This window comes from Schistocerca cancellata, chromosome 2 (genome assembly GCF_023864275.1).
Source record: "Schistocerca cancellata isolate TAMUIC-IGC-003103 chromosome 2, iqSchCanc2.1, whole genome shotgun sequence".
In the NCBI taxonomy this organism is placed as follows: domain Eukaryota; kingdom Metazoa; phylum Arthropoda; class Insecta; order Orthoptera; family Acrididae; genus Schistocerca; species Schistocerca cancellata.
The window spans coordinates 699,504,462-699,518,350 of NC_064627.1; the positions used below are offsets into that span (position 1 = coordinate 699,504,462).

At 41.8% G+C, this 13,889-nt stretch overlaps 1 protein-coding gene across 1 annotated transcript in view; it reads left to right on the top strand.

Annotated features, from left to right (window-relative positions):
• Positions 1 to 13,889, top strand: part of LOC126162478 (ATP-binding cassette sub-family C member 4-like) — a 290,715-nt gene that overhangs the window by 82,452 nt on the left and 194,374 nt on the right. Inside the window, exon 2 of the mRNA XM_049919019.1 lies at positions 4,435 to 4,503. The gene's annotated coding sequence lies outside the window, so the exon portion shown is untranslated. The remainder of the gene's footprint in view (positions 1 to 4,434; positions 4,504 to 13,889) is intronic.

Sequence of the window (13,889 nt, forward strand, 5' to 3'; positions counted from 1 at the left end):
GTTTTGCAGTAGGCTTCAAATGCCGGTTCTCAAAATTTTCTCAGCAGTATCCCTCGAAAAGAACGCCGACGTCCTTACAAGTAATCCCATTTGAGTTCCAGACGCATCTCCGTAACACTTGCGTGTTGTTTTAAAACCTAAAGGTAACAAATCTAGCAGCCTGCCTCTACGTTGCTTGTGTGTCTTCCTTTAATCCGACATGGTACGGATCCCAAACAATCGAGCAGTACTCAAGAACAAGTCGCACTAGTGTGCCGTCTGCTTTACAGATTAACCACACTTTCCCAAAATTCTCCCATTAAACCGAAGTCGATGATTCGCCTTACCTACCACACCCTTCACATGCTCGTTCCATTTCATATCGCTTTGCAACATGTCGCCCAGATATTTAAACGATGTGACTGTGTCAAGCACGACACTACAAATGATCCATCCCAACTTTACGCTTTTGTTTTTACAACTCATCTGCATTAAATTACATTTTTCTACGTTTAAAGCAAGTTCCCATTCATCAAACAAGCTAGTAATTTTGTCTAAGTCATCTTGTATCTTTCTGCAGTCACTCAGCTTGGACTCCTTCCCGTTCACCACTGCGTCATCAGCAAACAACCACAGATTGCTGTCTACCCTGTCCGCCATATCATTTATGTATATAGAAAATAACAGCGGTCTGGGGCACTCCTGATAAAACCCTTGTCTCTGATGAACACTCACCATCAACAACATATTGAGTTCTATTAGTTAAGAAGTCTTCGAGCATCTCACATGTCTGGGAACCTATTCCACTTACTTGTATCTTCATTCCAACTCTGCAGTTGGGCACCGCGTCAAATTTTTTTCGTAAATGTAGGAATATGGAAACTGCCTATTGTCCTTCATTCGTAATTCGCAGGACATCACATGAGAGAAGAGCGCGCTGAGTTTCGCACGAGCGATGCTTTCTAAAAACCATGCTGATCCATGGACATAAGACGAAAATCTAAATCTTCTTCCTCGCTGCAGCTTACTCCACAGTCTCCCAGTGACCAGTGGCAAATTCTTTGCTATTGACTGACACTGAATTATAATTAAAATTGGTTTCTTAATATTACAAGTATTTAAATGAATAAATTACTCGTGTCATAAGCGCTATTTAGAGAAACCCCTCGAGAACTATACTTCGTTGATATCGATCCTTCTGGTTATGGGACTGTGTTTTAACCTGTATATGCTTTGCGTAGTGATGTCTTGCCTCTGGCAGCAGTTCAAGTTTATTTCTGAAACCATGAAGACTTACAGAGCGGTGTGGCGCGCTGGTTAGTATGGTGGACTCGTATTCGGCAGGACGACGGTTCAAATTCCCAACCTTCCATTCAGGCTTTCCGTGATTTCGCTAAATCGCTGAAAGCTAATGCCCGTTTGGTTTCTTTGAAAAGGGCACAACCGAGTTCCTTTACCATCCTCCATTAATCCGAGTTCGTGATCCGTCTATAGTGACCTCAATGCCGACGGGATGTTAAATTCTAACCTGCCTTCACCCTCTGCCTTCTGTCTCTCTATTAGCAACAACCCACACATGGCAGTCCACGCTACACGTCCCTATCAATACTAGCTACACTAAGCGATTGAGCTTAAAAAAGAAACGTATTTCGCGGAGGGAATATAAGGAAATTCATGAAGTACCGGATCCTTGCTAATTAATCGGATGAAATTACTCAGTGGGATCTCCCGGCCCACATTCTCATACGACCTTAATTTTGTTTCTTTTTGGAGTGAGGGAACAATGATTAACACCTTAACTAACAAATAAGAAATTCTGGTGAAAGGTAACGTCTGCTATGTTGAAATCTACAACACATTCGTCTAATAACATGCATGATAGTAATGATCTCGTTGAATTTTGTAGACAGCATACCAAACTGCCCGTTACGCCACGAATGTTTCCTTCTCAGCTGATAGTCTGAGTTTTAATGAAACTGGAATGGAAATAACTGTGACCCTTTTTTTCGGTGTAACATACATTGTCTATTACTCCACAGTATTTTGTGAGGCCAGTGTTCTTCAGTTTGATCAGTAACCAAAAACTTTCAGTACACTGTTGTCCCTTTTTCTAGGTTCCGTTCGGGCTGTCAGCTTCGACTGAAAAAATGATAAAGAACAGCCACATTCGAATGATACAGTGACAAAGAATAGCAACACATCGTTCTGTTTTTAATCACCCTGCGTATCATGGTCTACATTTAAACTCTATATCGTAAAATGGTTCTTTGTGTAGTTTATCTGCTTTAGCTTTTGCCTATAGAACCCTAAAGTGATAAGAAAGGTTTTTTAAAATGAGAATTCTAGTGGACATACGCAAAACAATTTTGCAACACTGTCTTCTTCGTATTTATAGAATTCACTCTGGAAAGTTTGTACATGCACTTTTTTTAACACGTTTGTCAACGATTCAACACTTTATCGTATGATTTATTTCCATGCATCAGTTTACATTTCTAGGTATACTGACAGAACAAATATTCATAAAGAATAATGGTATTCAGTAATGATTATACAGTGAGGTCAAAACGGTCTGAAAAGCTTGAAGTGCGTTACAGGATAGGCTGTGTTGAGAAATAGTTTTTAGGAAAAAAAGTCGATACGTTGCGCAGTTTTCGAGTTAATTAGTATTGAATTTCGCCAGTCCACCCGTTGCACGTACAAATTCAAGCAGCTCGCCTGATACAATACTGGCATCAGTTGTTCTCATAGCGTAGGGATAGCGCACGAGATTGCTCAGCCTTTTGCTCAGGTTCGATCTTTACTACCACCCCATGCCCAAGTTTTGCACCGCTCTCTCCTTCGGTTGTAGGAAATCAAACGTAGAACTCTTTTGGCGACACCGTCTCTAGCGGGCTGTTTGAATTTGCACACGCAGCTCCTGGTTGGCTAACTTCAATGCAAACTGACGCGTAAATGGCGCAGCGCATCGAATTTTTTTCTTAACAACTATTCCGTGGCACAATCTGCCCTGTAACGCCTTTAAAAGCTTTTCCGACATTTTCTGACCATTCTGTATTTTCCAACCCAACGCGAGAAGTAGCTCATCTGACAGACTCCATATAGTCATTCCTACGAACAATTACTCCCCCCATGAGCTTCAAATAGCCGCTGGATTCGATTTGAAACAGTATTCCCATGTTAGGACAACTACGTTTCTGTTATCATCAACTATTATATGCAGCTTATATTAGAAATGAGACTTTCTCTTTTCCTACATAATCAGGACAATTGTTTAGATTAATGTCTCCTTCATACACTATATCAGGCAGATATTTATCTGTGATATTTATCATACCGCCGTATGAAAATTATTTTCAGCTTGTAAATAGATCCGTTGCCGTGCAAATATCTATGTAATGTGTAACCAGTTGCAAGTTTGTGGAATATTGAGTCTGTCTATCAACAGAAGGATATTATTTGAAAAGCTGAGTGATTAATAAATTACAGAACAGTGTTGTGGTTTGGTCTCACCTTATCTACGTAACAGTTATACTTTCTTATTTTATCCGTCTCGTGATTTGGGAAAAACAACGTGAGAAAACTATTTTTCTGGTTACTCTGGAACTAGACTTATAATTATACTAGACTTATAACAAGACTTTTAATTATACCTCTACACAGTAGAACGCTCCGAGAGTCAAATACATCATCAGATGCAGTTTCTTCTAGTATCTCTCTAACTACGGGCAACGTCCTTGCCGCAGTGGATGCACCGGTTCCCGTGAGATCACCGAAGTTAAGCGCTGTCGGGTGAGGTCGGTACTTGGATGCGTGACCGTCCAGGCTGCCATGCGCTGTTGCCATTTTTCGGGGTGCACTCAGCCTCATGATGCCAGTTGAGGAGCTACTTGACCGAATAGTAGCGGCTTCGGTCAAGAATACCATCATAACGACCGGGAGAGCGGTGTGCTGACCCCACACCCCTCCTATCCGCATCCTCCACTGAGGATGACACGGTGGTCGGATGGTCCTGGTAGGCCACTCGTGGCCTGAAGACGGAGTGCAAACCGAGCGGGGTGGCGCAGTGGTTAGACACTGGACTCGCATTCGGGAGGACGACGGTTCAATCCCGCGTCCGGCCATCCTGATTTAGGTTTTCCGTGATTTCCCTAAATCACTCCAGGCAAATGCCGGGATGGTTCCTCTGAAAGGGCACGGCCGCCCTCCTTCCCCATCCTTCCCTAATCCGATGAGACCGATGACCACACTGTCTGGTCTCCTTCCCCAAACCAACCAACCAACCAACCAACCAACGGAGTGCATCTCTCTAACTACAGTGATTCTTAAATGGATCTGGGAGCGGGAAAATATTTTGTAGTAAATAGTTGATGCTCTAACATAAGTTTACCAAATAAAAAGAAATTATACAGATATCGTGAGTATTCCGATTAACTTGTCTTCCTTTGTTTTCAGCTGAATTCTGAGGCCAAGAGAAGCGAGCAGCAGTAGCATCCAGCAGAATAAATCCAGCCTTTGCACCAGGTAAGCTTTCAGTCTGTCTTGAATTACAGATACCCCTTATCCATCTTTTAAATGTTTTCAGTGGGTGGTATTGAGGGAAATCGTCTAGGGGTGGGGGCAGATTCTGTCGCAGTTGCATACGGACGAAACTTGTACATGGACACGACGAATGAAATTAAATTTCGTCATCTAGTGCTTTTTCCATATCAATGAGCATGCACTAAGTTCTTAAATGAGGATATCGGATCTGGTAGATATTGCTTCATATCTACAGCTCCTTCGAAACGGCGCCTATGGTACAGGAATTCATACTCCATAAAATTCTTATTGAAACATCCGTTTACTGCAATTCACCAGTTCTTGTAACCAGGGTTTTTAAGATATCCTTAGGTATTAAATTTTGTTCTCACCGTACTCGCATGGGTAGTTCACTGTTTCAGGCGACGTTGTTCTTTCTTGTGTATATTGTACAATGCGGTACAAGGTTTCTGTACTCGATCAGTGCACTGCAAGGCTTTTCCGTGACTCAGAACCAGCAACTGTCTGTTAATCTTGAAACAACAGAAGACATCCTACTTTACTATTAATCACTCCAATTGCATTAGACATTTTGACCCTAGTGTGTGTTTCAAATCAAAACGCCAACTTGTGACAAGCCAATTCAGACTGCAAAGTTTTATTATCAACGTTGAAAAAGTGTGACAGGACCATTACTGTTTACGATGAATATAAATAATCTAGCAGAAATGTCGGAAGCTCTTTAAGAATATTTCGCAGATGATGCGGTTGTCTATAGGAAAGCAGCAACGCCAGAAGACAGTATCGATTTACAGAATTACCAGCAGAGGATTTATAAATGGTGGAGGTCTGGCACTTGCCCCTGAACGTAAATAAATGTAACATACTGCGCGAACATCAGAAAAGAAATTCACTTGTGTTCAACTACAATACTGATGACAGATTGCTGGAAACAGTATCTACCGTAAAACATCTAGGAGTATCCATCCGGAGTGACCTTAAGTAGAATGGCAACATAAAACAAATAATAGGAAAAGCAGATGCCAGACTGAGATTCAACACACCAGGAATATTTCGCCACAGTGGAAGAATAAAAATCGAAAACTGACGATCATGTAAAGTGTATCTTTCAAATCATGTGAACAGCCGTCTGATGATGAACTTTCCAGTTCGAAACCGGTTACGGCGCTATTTGCCTAAATAAATAGTAGTATTAATAGTGGCTGGTCGCAGTCTTCTTCTTTGTAAGAATTAACCTACATTGATTGTACACAGCCACGGTCTCACCATGTCAATTTTAGACAAAATGCTATCTCATATTTTAATAAACAACAGCACGACAGTAACAATACACTCTCATTCAGAGAGCCCACTGACAACCATAATTAAATCAATTTCTTAATGCGAAAAGAATGAAATCTATAAAGTAACTGTACCTAGATGCAAGCAAGTCCTGTTGCCTATACAAACCACTCTTAAAGATAAGCCTTAACAATACAATCTCCCGCTGCGGCAGAAACAAGTCTGCTAACGAAAGCTAATGACTACAGTACTTCACTGTTCTTTACTAATGACGCTCTCACGAAACGTTAGTTGGTGTAAATATCATTCTGAAATAGAAAACGTAAGAACCCAGAATATTATCGACGTACAAAAATTTACACGAAGGGTTTATTTCGAAAGACGGGAGATGAGGGTTTAACGCCCCGTTGATTACGAGATCGTTAGAAACGGACTACCAGCTTAGCCAGGGCAACAAGGCGGCTATGACTGAAAGAAACCAGCCGTGTCTTTTTAAAGGAGCAATCGCGGTATTTGCCTTTTGCGGTTTAGAAAAATCGCGAGAAACCTAAATCTTATACGAGGTCCGGGATTCAAACCACCCTTTTCCTAAATGCGATTCCAGTGTCTTACTGTTGCGCCACCTCACTGGATAATTGACTTCGAGCATGAACAATTGAAACGATATTTATTTAGATTAAGGATGCAAGTTTCAAGTGTCTGATGGCACTAATTCAACAACATATGCACAGTAAAGTGATTTTTTTTCACTGTCGTTATCGTTGTTACCGGTGTTGTTGTCGAAATTGTGGAGGCTCCCCAGGTCCTAATAATCCGAATAAATCATAATTACATAAGGTAAGTCACCGGAGACCATGCGTCCGTTTTACCAAAATTGTCAGAATGTATCCCTGTACAACGTACGTAATTAGAGTGCAAACCGTATAAAATTCTAAGGGGAGTCTTTCAGAAAATATCTGTTCAATACAGTCTCCTGATCCATTCAAACAATTTTTGTTACTCTTCACTGATTATCCCACATACATAACCGAGTTTTTGAATACTGGAATGAAGCACAATTTCAGCTCAACTAAGTACTATATGTAATTAGTGGAGACAAAACACATCACCGCAAAAATTCACTGGTAAGCCGCATTACAAGTGACACAAGATATTCGTAAAAACGTACTTACAGGTCACATAAGTTATACATTTTCTATCGTGAAAATTCTTGTTGAAGTCTGCAGTTACGCAAAAAGTACAATATTGTCCGGTGCTTGAGTTCCGTTGTATGTACTATTTAATTACACGAATTGCAGATGAAAGTTTAGCTAATTTGAGAAGATATTAATGAGTCAGGTGTCTACAGAGATGTGTATCGGAAAAACGAGATGTCACATTGGTGAAGGCTCTGAACTAGCGTTCTAAAGATACGGGGTTTTAGTCCCATTTTAGCTATACAGGCGCAAGTGCTGCGTCGTTTCCGTAGAACTACTAAAGCAATTACCGATACCGTCTCTTTGAAAGGGACACGGCAATTTTTGCTTCCCCATTCTTGTCCGATCCAAGTTTATGCTACACTCAAAACAGTGCTGTAGCAAAAATACACTTTTATATCAACCATTAACGAATATTAATAAACATTTCTTTCGTCACGTGATACACAAGTAGGCAACTGTTGTCCCTCCGTCATCTGGTATACAGACCAGTTGTACTTGCGATACTGATTCATTAAGGGGCATCATAATGGTGTCACAAGTATCTACAGAATGATCTGCTATCACCCTAAACTTAAGTCGGTCTGGACACATCGGGATGAATCGGCCGAAACGCATTCGAGACAAGTCTCTGATTCGCTTTGGGATGAGGAAGAAGATGGAATTAGCCATGATAGAAACCTTAAATCAGAGTGACTGAAATCTGAGAACTGCTTCTACAGAATTCGTATTTTGTTACAACCGTCGGTCAGTTATGTACGAGTATTAAAGTATTTAAGAGAGAAAGTCATTTCATAAGATGAAATTTTGAACCATAATGAAAAAAAAATCCGCAACAACATTTCGGATAACAGTGAGTCTACGTAAAGCTATTAGGCTTGCCATGCAGCAGGACCTGTATGATATAACAAGCATTTCTTCTGATATCTTACACAACTATGGTTTTATAATGTCCATCACTACTGTATCCGTCATCGAAAGTTTACCAATAGTGAAAGACGACTACGCACCTTGTTGACCTGGCTGATTGCTCGGTAACGAAATACCGTTGAAAGGCGGAAAGGGTAGAGAAAAACTTATGATTAACGCAGAATACTCTTTTATTTTGTGCTACAGTGGCAAACCTCAAACGAGTTCAGTAAGGACAAGGAAGTAACAAGGTCATAAGAACTAACAAATACAAAGAGTTTGCCATTCATCAGGAAGTAAGAACATAAGAGGAGGAGTGAATGAAACAACTAAGGACTGAAAGAAAGAGGAATAAATTCACGCCTTACTTTGCACCTTCATAAGTTTAAATCGTCAGTCGTAGCGTCGAAAGAAGACAAAGCATAAAAACGGGAATTAGCTTCTCTTGGGCGCTGTTTAATGGAACTCCATTGTTTTACGTCCTTCTTGGCAGTGGAAGCACTAAGTGTGTAGGACTGTAGTAATGGTTTCCTCTAATCGCGTCTGCCGCGTCCAGGTGAGCGACCTTAAGTAGTACGTAGCAAAAAGGTGGCGAGCGTGAAATTATTTCGTAATAGTTGGCACGGCGGAAGATTCTCGACACAAGGACCTCCCGCTTGGCGGCCTACAACCCACGGCGTAGTTCCCATCCAATTACGGAAGCTTCTCCGTGCACCTGTCACGGAGTCTTGCGCGCGCCCTTGGACTCTCGTCGACCTTCACACAGACGGTACTAGGCTAGAAAGTCCTGAAAGACTTGTCACATAAGAACAGAAACCCCTACACGATGTGCGCTACAAATCGTTTGCATGGGTGGAACAGAAATATCGGACCACAGGCGCGTGTGAGCAGTAAAACAAGCGTCACGCGTATTCTGTAGAAAGAAGCCCACCGAAGCGTTAACGGATCCCAGTGTCTCCAGAGGCGACGTCTTGTGCAGGCGACAGACACCGAATCGCGTTTGAAAGCGTAGTCTTTCACAGCAGGCACCACAGTAGTGGTGATCGCTGACGTTATGCGTTTGTAGCTAAATTATTAGGAGTATACTTAAGTACAGATCTATAATAACGATGATCCGTACTATATCTTCAACAGAAACTTCACGGAAAAACGAACAGGATACTGAATGTAAGCTGGCAGACAACTGAACGACCCTGAAGCGAACAGTGATCTGCACTACCTCAAAAGTATCATCTCATTTATTAAAGTTCAAATTCTTTGTATGTGAAAAAAGTGAAGATTTAACTGTCGTCTCAGCCCAAAGACTGGTTTTGGTGCACCTCTCAATGCTAGTGTAAAGGCCTCTCATCTCTGCGCAGCTACTGTAAGCTAAATTCACTTGACCCTGCTTACTGCAGTTAAGCATTTAGTCTCCCTCTACAATCTTTATCCGACGCTACTTGCCACTTCCAAATAGACAATTCCTTGATGCCTCAGAATGTGATATATCAGCTGATCTCTTCTTTTGGTCAAGCAGCACCATAATTTTTTTTCTCCCCAGTTCGATTCAGTGCAACTTTATTAGTTGAACGATCTACGCATCTCATTTGCAGTATTCTTCTGCAACACCACACTAGTAGAGCGGTTACGTTTCGCGTGTTCCTACATTTTTTGGGACCCAAAACTGATTTTCCTCAAGGTCAGCTTCAACCAATTTTTCCATTCACTTTTAAATGATTATTGTCAGTAATTTTCAACCATGACATTTTAAACTATAATTTTCACACCTGTCAGCAACGTCTTCCTTTGGAAATGGTATTATTATCATTATTATTACATTCATATTGAAGTCTTGAGGATATTTTGCCTGTCTCGTATATCTTACATTCCAGGTGGAATAATTTTGTACGTTACGTTCTCTCAGTGGTTTCAACAATTCTGAGTGGATGAACTACGTAACTGATATATTAATGAGCGAGTTACATCCTGCAAAACCACCAGTAAACAACTTGAATGGCTAGACAAGAGATAATCGTGTAACACAAGTCACGCACTAGGAGACAAAGGAAAAGTATCAAGCCTAACAAGCCTTTCTTCATTTTCTTTCTAACAAAAACTCGAGTTTACATGTGAAGAGCACGGACCCAAGCTGGCGAGCTGTCTCATTTTGAGGATGATGCTTTGCTGAGAATCCTGATCCGAGCAGCCATATCGTAATATTGTTTCGGTCCTAATTTTATTTACAATTTCTAGCAACGGCCAAGGATTGTATTGGCCCTAGACAATTTTAGTGATAAGATTCGCGTCATGGTACAAGGCCATCAGGAAATGCACTTTGACCTTAATCGTCCTTTCTTCATCCGATGCCCTGCGAGGCTGTTTATTAATTGAGAACAAGTCGTCCACAACTGATCTGTTATCCTGTCCCTGTCTAGCTAATTAAGTGCTTCAGACCGTATTGAAAGCACTATCCTTGACTACCGCGTCAGCTTGCTTATTTATTTATTTCCTTGTGCACAACTCAAATGGGATCAGTGAACAGGGTTGTTGTCAACTCATTTTCGTGATGTGATCTTCAAACGTATAATCTCCGCATATTGTGTGAATGCATGCTCGTATTGGCACTTTTAATTATTTGCACAATGTGTCTCAAAATGAGGGAATTCTAACAAGAAACAACCCCACCTTTCAGCTAGACAGCTGAGGAGCGCCCCCTATAAATAACGACCAGGCATTCCTGTGTTGTGAACAGAAGAAGGTTAATCCGGTGGAGTCTGTTGCAGTCTAAAATCAAAGTTTAGTTATTGTTACAAGAAGGTAGATGTCTAAACGACACAATTTATTTTACAAAAACTATTCGACTGAGTGGTCGTATGCGAAACTGAAATCGCGTTTTCGTTAAATATAATTTCCAGCGTTAATAGTTTGAAACAGCATTTTATAGCTAGAATCCGGTTGCTTCTTTAGCGACAGTTCAGTAGCGATACTGCCTCTGCGTTGATTTTTATGATGGTGATAGGAATTGGCATGAAATCGTTTGAGAACTACTCGTACGTTAGCATTTGAGAAGCGGGTCGGTGGAGCATAGACACAGCACTGTTGTTCTAGTACATTTCAGCATCAGAGGGAGCAAGATGGCTTCCATGCCGAGCCAGCCTTGACGAATATCCGTTTGCTTACTGCAGCAACATAAACTCGAGGTAAACTGCTTACTTTCTATCTTCTAGTGACGCCACAATGAGTTGCGCTAGTACCCATGAAAGTGGAAGCCATTGTTTCTGAAGCAATAACTTCCATCTATTGCCTGCGCAATACAATATAACTTGCTTTTAGAATCTTCGTACTCCTAACAACGGCTTATATGTTAAAGTCCTCGGTTAACTGCGACATGATACTGTTTTAATCTAGATGATTATTTCTGCCCCTGAATTTATATTTAGTCTGTGAAACGACACGTGCATACAGTACTGACAAATGTTGGATTAGTGGCATCATTCGCCTTCAAACTGATCTGGGTTGTGGAGTGACTGAAATAGTTGACTCCAATACGCCAGGAGCAGCTATCAAATGACCGTCCAGCAGTCATTTAAATTTTGCATGTGTTTCTAAATCATTTCAAACGTATATTGGGACACGTTGTCAAAATATAACGGTCATTTCCTTCGCCGTTACTTCTCCAAGTATTCTAGTCCCCAGTCTCTAACGTCTTCAATCTCAACGAGACTTCCTGGGGACGCTTTACATATATAGGGCGTTTCACAGTTCGCGTTACACACTTCTTGAGGTTGTAGAGGGGACTTTGTAGATCGCCGGCCGTTGATGGCCAAGCGGTTCTAGGCGCTACAGTTTGGAACCGCGCGACCGCTACGGTCGCAGGTTCGAATCCTGCCTCGGGCATGGATGTGTGTGCTGTCCTTAGGTTAGTTAGGTTTAAGTAGTTCTAAGTTCTAGGGGACTAATGACCAAAGAAGTTAAGTCCCATAGTGCTCAGAGCCATTTGAACCATATGAACTTCGTAGATCAAGTTTTGACAAGGAACCCTTGTCCGGAAACGTCATCCAACGATGCTACAGAGCGTTAAATTTATAGGCGCTGGCTTCTGTAAATGTATGTACGACATAAAGGGTAATTCCGTGATGATGATGTTTGATCTGTAGGCCGCTCAAATGCGCCGTCATCAGCGCCCGTACAAAGTCTCAAATTTTACATAGTCTAATTTTTTCACAATCCAATCTAGCCACTGTTACGAATGATGATGATGATGAAATAATGAGGACAACGCAAACACCCAGTCCCCGGGCGAAGAAAATCCCCAACCCGGCCGAGAATCAAACCCGGGACCCCATGATCCAGAGGCAGTAACACTAGCCACTAGTTCACGAGCTGCGCACGTAATTACGTAATGATATTACAAACTTTCAAGAATGACGTAGAAGGATAATACTTCTAGCTCCTCAGGTATGCATTTTACAGCCAATGTTTACCAGACATTTTTCCTTGTCTTGTTACATATTACTCCACTGACAGTTGCAACAACAGTATCGTCACATGTATTCCACTGTCAGAGGTATCGGAATGACTTTTGTGCCGGCCGCTGTGGCCGAGCGGTTCTAGGCGCTTCAGTCCGGAACCACGCGGCTGCTACGGTCGCAGGTTCGAATCCTGCCTAGGGCATGGATGTGTGTGATGTCCTTAGGTTAGTTAGGATTAAGTAGTTCTAAGTCTAGGGGACTGATGACCTTAGATGTTAAGTTCCATAGTGCTTAGAGTCATCTGAACCATCCGACTTTTGTTTGTAACTTTCGAATCGTTTGTTTCCAAACCAGGGATCCTTACCCCAAATTGATACATTCATCCGTCTGCATCGTCCTTGAAAGTTTGTAACTATACAAACATTTACAGGCGTCGGCGGCTATAACTCTGACGTGGATGACGTTTCCGGACATGGGTTCCTGTGTAAAACTTGATCTACTAAGACACCTCTACAACCTCTAGAAATATGTTAACATGAATTCTGAAACATCCTGTATGCAGTGAATATTTTTATTTATTTATTTTTTTTTTCAGGAAGAAACATTGTCAAACTTTCTGTAACGAAATGGGAAACTTCCTTCACGATAACTGACTCAATTTGAACGTTATCTATGCAAAAACATCATATGAATGGTCAAAATGTGTTCTGAAACTTTTCGTAGTAAGCATTTTCTTTTGCAACTGACTCACGTGACTTACATCATCCTGGATCTAACGAGCAAATGCTCGTTGTCGGATTAGTGGTGAGAAACTGGTGATGTGATCAGACTGGGGTTTAGTGAGAGCGCCGGGCACTTTAGGAACACGTGCACAGGTGCTGATCGCCGGCTGGCGCGGCCCCAGAACGCAAGCTCAGGGCGTGCCCTCTCATTGTGAAACGCGGCCCAGAAGGAGGTCTCGCTGCAGAGGCGTCGAACGCCGGCGCATCGCCGCGCCGCCTCACTCACTCGCCGCCTCGACACCGGATCGCTGCGCGGCACTATGTGGGAGAAGCAGCTGCCACTTCTGTCTGTATAGCGGAGCTGTTCAAACGCGGAGTGCTTCAACCGTCCTGGCACCCTCAAACAACATCTTCTCACTCCCGATTGTACGACACAATGATTCTGAAATTAGTTTGACATCAGTGGAACCAGCGAAACAATTCCTACGGACAGCCTTCAATAGCGAATCTATCAGTGTGTATCAACACTCCTAAGAAATTGAGTAAGAATCGAGGTCGTCACCACATATTAGTATCTACATAGACGAATATTTTTCTTTTGTTTTAATACTCGTGACGATTTTACGGCTGAAAGTGCTGAATTAACGCGTTTTCAAAATGAAGTTGTGTTAGTAAACACCCATCGAAAGCTCTGGCAAGGATGAGTACATCGACAATTTGCAGATCATGTTCGTACTGAAATGTTTCGCAAGAAAAGAAAGAAAGAAAGAAAAGAAAGAAATATGAAGTCCTTTGCATCTGAGATGTCA